Source organism: Hylobates moloch, unplaced genomic scaffold (assembly GCF_009828535.3).
Source record: "Hylobates moloch isolate HMO894 unplaced genomic scaffold, HMol_V3 SCAFFOLD_1, whole genome shotgun sequence".
Taxonomy (NCBI): Eukaryota; Metazoa; Chordata; class Mammalia; order Primates; family Hylobatidae; genus Hylobates; species Hylobates moloch.
This window is the reverse complement of record NW_026652276.1, coordinates 230,265,191-230,271,521: the sequence shown is the minus strand read 5'-3', so window position 1 is coordinate 230,271,521 and position 6,331 is coordinate 230,265,191. Positions and strand designations below refer to the sequence as shown.

The following is a 6,331-nucleotide window of genomic DNA, read 5'->3' as shown; positions in this document are numbered from 1 at the left end:
CAAAACAGGTGGATTGCTTGAGGTCAGGAGTTGGAGACCAGCCTGGCAAACATGATGAAACCCTTTCTCTACTAAAATACAAAAATTCACCGAGCATGGTGGCGGGCACCTGTAATCCCAGCGACTTTGGGAGGCTGAGGCTGAGGAGCTCGGCTCACTGCAACCCAGGTGGTGGAGGTTGCAGTGAGCCAAGACCGCGACACTGTGCTCTAGCCTGGGCGAAAGAGCAAGACTCCATCTCAAAAAAATAAAAAATAAAAAAAATTGTACCAGTTTACAGGCCTAAAACAGTATGGTCTTACCATGCCCTTGCCAATATGAGGATTGCTACTTTAATTTTTGTGCATTTCAATACAGGAAAAATGTTAAATGGTGTTGTTTTCATTTGCATGTCTTTGGTTTTACTAAGATTTATTTTGACTTACTGAGATAATACTTATACTTTTCTATCAACTACTATTATACTATTTCCTTTTGTGAATTGTCTTTTGATGGCCTTTGCTATTACATGTGGGCTCTTTACTTATTAAGGCTATTAATTTGTAATATTTTGACTGTCATACATGATAGAAATATTTTCCCAACTTGATATTAACCTTTTGATTTTGTTTACATACCTGAACCTTTAATGCTTATGTAGCCGAATCAGTTGGTATTTTCTGTTGGGATTTGTTCCATTGCGTATCACAAAGTCCTTCAGAAATCAGTTAGATGCAATTTATACTGTCTTATGCTTTTATTTGATATTTTATATGTAATAATTTAATCCACTTGGACTTTATTTTGGTATATAATATGAAATTTAGTTGCCACTTTATTTTTCCCAAATGGCCAACTAAGTCTCCCAGTAGAATATATATAAATGACTCTTCCTTTTCCCTGTGAATTTGTGATGTGTAAAACACGGTGGTTGAGTGTATGGACTCTGTTGCCAGACTACTTGAGTCTGCATTTCCATTTACCAACCATTTGACGTTGGACAGCTTATTCAACGTTTCTGTGCCTCAGCTTTCTCATCTGTAAAATTGGGACACCAGTCCTAGCGCCTGCCTTACGGAGTCGCTGTGAACACGACTGCTCTGTAAACGTGAGTGACGCTTTCATTCAGCTCGTGCGTGGACTATGGTGTGCTCCCAGGTCTGCGTTCCAGGTGTTCTGTCCCTGCGCCGAGTCCATTCTTGTGCCCTGGCAGATGCTGATGTTTAGTGGGGCAGGCTCTCTCCCGCTGCTGTCGCTTTTTGGTTTTCTTGGCCTCCGTCGCCTATTTTGTTTTAGGAAATAAATGGTCTACCTTTTCTTCACTGCCCCAGGCCCTCCATTTTCATCGCAGATAAGCAGTTAGTTGAAAAAGACAATGCTTGCATCAGATGAAGGCCTAAGAGGGTCTTCGTGGTTTGCCGGGAGGAGAATGGGTGTGGGGGAGGGCCATGAGTGACGTCAGAGGATCTTGGGAAGAGGACAGAGGTGGAGAATAAAGATGAGGAGAGCAAAAAGGGAAAGAGCCCAAAAGGGACGGATAAAGAAAAGGTTCGAGGTGAGGGCGGCCGAAGGAGTCAACGCGGTGAGCCGGGGCTGTCACCCCGGGTTTCTTCCCAAACTCGGGGAAGAAAGTGCGTTGGAGTGTGACAGTAAGAGCGCAAAGGCCCGAACTGGCCGCCGGAGGAAAGCGCCGCCCAAAGCGTGGACCCTGCAGTGCTGTACGCGGCTTGCGTGCGGCTGACTACGAAGATGTGAGTGACGCTTTCTTCATGCGAGATGGGGGTATAGCTCAGCGGTAGAGCATTTGACTGCAGATCAAGAGGTCCCCGGTTCAAATCCGGGTGCCCCCTGCACAGTGGCTTTTAGAGGTTTCTTGGCTCTAGCAAGACCTGCATACGAAGCATCTTGCCTTCCAAAGATCTTGCCGTGTAAGTCCGCGTTGCCCTTTCCCCCTGCACGCCATGACTTTTAGAGGCTTCCAGGCTCTAGCAAGACCTGCATACACAGCACACTGATAGCGAAAGACCCTGCAGCCCCACTGGAACTGAAATACAGGACCGTCTTTACCCTCACACTCCCAGAGAGGGCTGGTTTCCCATCACACATTTCTTCTGACCCAAGTGGGGGTTAGCCAGGTGCTCTTGGAGAGGCAGGATCTCCAGCGGCTGCTCCTGGAAAGGGTTAGAAAAGCCCGCGGCTTTCCGACTTCAGTAGTGCCTTGCATCTCACACACCTGCGCCCCTGGAGCCACAGTCAGGTTCCCATCCACATGTATTGTTCAAGTAAGGATGATTTGGAGAGGAGTATAATTCTGAGTATGATTTGTTTTAGTATTTTGGTAGACCAAATATTGAATAGCGATTCTACTCAATAGCTATTTTCAAAAACACTTGCAGAAAGTGCATACTACCATAACGAAATATTTTATTATACTAAGTCAGCTCTGTTACAAAAAATAATTTAGTTTATTTGCATATGTATCACTTAAAAAAAAAAACCTCACACTTTATCTGAATTGGTAGACTATCCCAGCCTGTTTAGATGGACTTGTGAGTTGTGTGTACACCACATCTGGTTCCAACGACATCCTGCTGAATCTTCTTGGGATTTACTAAAGACTTCCTTGCCAAAGAAGATTGCTTTTATCACAGTGCTATGCTCCCCAAATCGCACTCTTGTATTGTTGCTGCACAAAGAGTTCTACCTTCAATATTGCACTTTTAAACCGAGTACACTGGCATTCACAATAATGGCAACTGTTTCATCTTTTATAAAATGAACTTCCAAAAGCTTTGGTTCCATTAATTAGATGCCAGGACTACAGACCTGAAAGGGGATTGTCCTCAATAACAGACTTATGTTCACCTTTTTAATGATGGCTTTGTAGTTTCTCAACTTCATTAATCACCAGCTTACCGACTCATTATTCCCCAGGATAATGTTTTCCTCAGAAAGGAAACATTTCCATTGGCTGGTGGGGAGGGTGCACTGGAAGGAGGAGAAAGTCAAAGTAGGGTAGTCCATGCTCCTCCTGAAGTGTGAGATTGAGATTCTGGAGCAGAAATCAAAACCTTGGAGTCATAGTCTTTTTTTTTTTTTTTTTTTGAGACAGGGTCTTGCTCTGTTGCCCAGGCAGGAGTGCAACAGCACCATCATGGCTCGCTGCAACCTCGACCACCTGGGTTCAAGCAGTCCTCCCACCTCAGTCTCCAGAGTACCTAAAACTACAGGCGATTTCTTTTTCTTTTTCAATTTCAAGGATCGTTTTAATTTTTTTTTTATTTTAGGGTTGGGGGTACATGTGAAGGTTTGTTACATACATAAACACATTTCACAGGAGTTTGTTGTACATATTATCACACTACCCAGGTATTAAGCTCCGTATTCAATAGTGATCTTTTCTGCCCCTCTCCCTCCTCCCACCCTCCCTCCTCAGGTAGACCGCAGTGTCTGTTGTTTCCTTCTTTGTCTTCATAAGTTCTTATCATTTAGCTCCTACTTATAAGTGAGAACATGCGGATTTGGTTTTCCATTCCTGCATTACCTTGCTAAGGATGAAGGCCTCCAGCTCCATCCATGTTCCTGCAAAAGACATGATCTCATTCTTTTTTATGACTGCATAATATTCCATGGTGCATATGTCCCACATTTTCTTTATCCACTCTGTCATTGATGGACATTTAGGTTGTTTCCATGTCTTTGCTATTGTGAGCAGTGCTGCAATAAACATTTGTGTGCATGTGTCTTTATGGTAGAATGCTTTACGTTGCTCTAGCTATATTCCCGGTAATGGGATCAAATGGTAGTTCTGCTTTTAGCTCTTTGAGGAATCACCATACTGCTTTCCACAATGGTTGAACTAGTTTACACTCCCACCAACAGTATTTACGGGTTCCTTTTCTCCGCAACCTCGCCAGCATGTGTTATTTTTTGACTTTTTAGTAATCGCCATTCTGACTGGTGTGAGATGGTATCTCATTGTGGTTTTGATTTGCATTCCTCTAATGATCAGTAATATTCAGCTTTTTTGCCCATGCTTGTTGGCCACATGTATGTCTTCTTTTGAGACCTGTCTGTTCATGTGTTCATGTCTGTTCATGTCCTTTGCCCACTTTTTTTTTTTTTTGAGACAGAGTCTTGCTCTGTCACCCAGGCTGGAGTGCAGTGGCGCGATCTCGGCTCACTGCAAGCTCCGCCTCCCGGGTTCATGCCATTCTGCTGCCTTAGCCTCCCCAGCGCTGGGACTACAGGCACACGCCACCACGCCCGGCTAATTTTTTTTTTTGTATTTTTAGTAGAGACGGGGTTTCACCATGTTAGCCAGGATGATCTGGATCTCCTGACCTCGTGATCTGCCCGCCCCCCAAAGTGCTGGGATTATGGGCGTGAGCCACTGCACCCAACCATCCTTTGCCCACTTTTTAATGGGGTTGTTTGTTTTTGTCTTGTAAATTTGTTTAAGTTCCTTATAGATCTTTGTTGGATGCATAGTTTGCAAATATTTTATCCCGTTCCGTAGGTTGTCTGTTTACTCTGTTGATGGTTTGCTGTGCAGAAGCTGTTAAGTTTAATTAGATCCCACTTGCCAATTTTTGCTTTTGTTGTGATGGCTTTTGGTGTCTTTCTCGTGAAATCTTTGCCCATTCCTATGTCCAAGATGGTACTTCCTAGGTTGTCTTTCAGGGTTTTTATAATTTTCAGTTTTACATTTAAGTCTTTTTTTTTTTTTTTTTTTGACATTTATAAGTCCTTAATCCATTTTGAGTTGATTTTTGTATATGGTGTAAGGAAGGGATCCAGCTTCAATCTTCTGCATATGGCTAGCCAATTATCCCAGCACCATTTATTTAATAGAGAGTCTGTTCCCCCTTGTTTGTTTTTGTCAGCTTTGTCAAAGATCACATGGTCATAGATGTGCAGCCTTATTTCTGGGCTCTCTATTCTGTTCCATTGATCTATGTGCCTGTTTTAGTAACAGTACCATGCTGTTTTTTTCACTGCAGCCTTATAGTATAGTTTGAAGTTGGGTAATGTGATTCCTCTAGCTTTGTTCTTTTTGCTTAGGGTTGCCTTGGCAATTCAGTCCCTTTTTTGGTTCCATATAAATTTTAAAGTATTTTTTCTAGTTTTCTGAAGAATGTCATTGGCAGTTTAATAGGACTAGCATTGAATCTATAAATTGCTTTGGGCAGTATAGCCATATTAATGATATTGATTCTTCCTATCCATGAGCATGAGATGTTTTTCCATTTGTTTCTGTATTCTCTGATCTCTTTGATCAGTGTTTTGTAATTCTCATTGTAGAGATGTTTCACCTTCCTGGTTAGCTATAAGAGTTAGAAAAATTCCTGGACATTTACACTCTCCTAAGACTGAGCCAGAAAGAAATTAATTCCCTGAACAGAACAATAAGGAGCTCCAAAATTGAATCAGTAATAATAGCCTACCAACCAAAAAAAGCCCAGGACCTGATGGATTTGTAGCTGAATTCTACAAGATGTACAAAGAAGAGCTAGTATCATTCCTACAGAAAATATTACAGAAAATTGAGGTGGAGGGGCTTCTCCCCAGCTCATTCTGTGAGGCCAGCATCATATTGATACCAAAACCTGGCAGAGACACAAGAAAAAAAGAAAACTTCAGGCCAGTATTCTTGATGAACATCAGTGCAAAAATCCTCAACAAAATACTTGCAAACAGAATCCAGCAGCACATCAAAAAGCTAATCCACTGTGATTAAGTAGGCCTCATCCCTGGGATACAAGGATGGTTCAACATACAAAAATCAATGAATGTGATTCATCATATAAACAGAACTAAAGACAAAAAACACATGATTATCTCAATAGACGCAGGAATGACTTTTGAAAAAAATTCAACATCCTTTCTTGTTAAAAACTCTCAATAAACTAGGTACTGAAGGAATGTACCTCAAAATAATAAGAGCCATTTATGACAAACCCACAGCCAATATCATACTGAATGGGTAAAAGCTGGAAAATGCCCCTGGAAAACCAGCACAAGACAAGGATTTCCTCTCTCACCACTTTTATTCAACATAGTATGAGAAGTCCTAGCCAGAGCAATCAGGCAAGAGAAAGAGGTAAAGGACATCCAAATAGGAAGAGAGGAAGTCAAACTGTCTCTGTTTGCAGACGACATGATTCTATATCTAGAAAACCCCATATTCTTGGCCCAAAATCTTCGTCAGCTGATAAACAACTTCAGCAAACTTGCAGGCTACAAAATCAATATACAAAGATTGCTAGCATTCCTATATACCAACAATAACCAAACTGAGAACCAAATCAGAAAAGCAATCCCATTCACAATTGCCACAAAACAAAACAAA

General features: G+C 41.9%; 1 non-coding gene across 1 annotated transcript; it reads left to right on the top strand.

The window, feature by feature from the left end:
* The first annotated feature begins 1,757 nt into the window (after positions 1–1,757).
* TRNAC-GCA (transfer RNA cysteine (anticodon GCA)) lies at positions 1,758–1,829 on the top strand. Its single transcript has one exon. It is a non-coding gene; the product is annotated as a tRNA-Cys (tRNA).
* Positions 1,830–6,331: the final 4,502 nt, after the last annotated feature.